Genomic DNA, 1,198 nt, shown 5'->3' with positions numbered 1-1,198 from the left:
GATGTCATGCTGGGTAAGATGGAGGGTCAGAGAAAAAGAGGAAGATTCCCCAACGAGATGGATCAGCCAGGTGGCATCATTGATGGCATCAGGTGTGGCAGCGGTAGTGAGGTTGGCCCAGGATCGGACATTGTTTCGTTCTGCTGTGCATGGGGTCTCTATGAGTTGGGTCCGACTCGAAGGCACCTGACAACAACAACAATGCCTCAGTTATTGATCTTAATACAGTTTAATTTTTAATTTAAAATTAAAAATTAATTTTTAACAGCTTCCAATTTTCCTAGATTCATATTTCACACATTCTCTTTTCCAATTATTTATGGATGCTTACAGTTGTAGCATAGTGGTTATGAGTTGGGCTGCCAACCTGAATGTCAGCAGTTCGAAACTATCAGCTGTTCTGCGGGAGAAAGATGAGGCTTTCTCCTCCCGTAAAGATTTGCAGCCTTAGAAACCCTGTGCAGGGTCACTGTGAGTCAGAACCAACTCCAAGGTACTTAACAACAACAACAACAACAGTTGTCTCATAAGTATGAGTTACGCCCTATCAGAAAATTATGGTCTTAAAAGCTTTACTCCATTTGTGTCATCAGAGTCAGTTTTACTTCAAGGAGACATCTTTTCCCTAGTCTTATTTTGGTTGCCTGACCCATAAGAGGAGTTCTGGTGTGGTGCTGTGGGATAAAACACAAGATTGCAAGGTTGGTTTGAACCACAAGGTTGGCAGTTCAAACTCACTAGCCACTCCTTTGACTCGTTATACAGGGTCGTTATGAGACAGAACTGACTCGACAGCACTTAACAACAACACCTTAATAGGCTCATCTTTTGACACTATATCTGAAAAAATTCTAGTGCTATTCAAAATGTTTCACTAATCAATATTCTGGTGCTGTCTGATAGTGTTCCATTGCCATTGATAATGCTTCCAGTGACTCAACATTCAGAACTAGTCTGCTTCTCCTTTTTCTTAGTCTGACTTTGTCTGGAAGTTCAGCTGAAACATATCCACCTTAGATGACCCTGCTGTTATTTAAAATAATTGTTGTTGTTGTTGTTGTCAGGTGCCATCGAGTCGGAACCGACTCATAGCGACCCCATGCACAGCAGAGCGAAACAATGTTCGATCCTGGGCCAACCTCACCACCGCTGCCCCCCCTGAGTCCATCAATGATGCCACCTGGCCGATCCATCTCGT

Source organism: Chrysochloris asiatica, unplaced genomic scaffold (assembly GCF_000296735.1).
Source record: "Chrysochloris asiatica unplaced genomic scaffold, ChrAsi1.0 scaffold00091, whole genome shotgun sequence".
NCBI lineage: Eukaryota > Metazoa > Chordata > Mammalia > Afrosoricida > Chrysochloridae > Chrysochloris > Chrysochloris asiatica.
Note: the sequence above shows the minus strand (reverse complement) of the source record.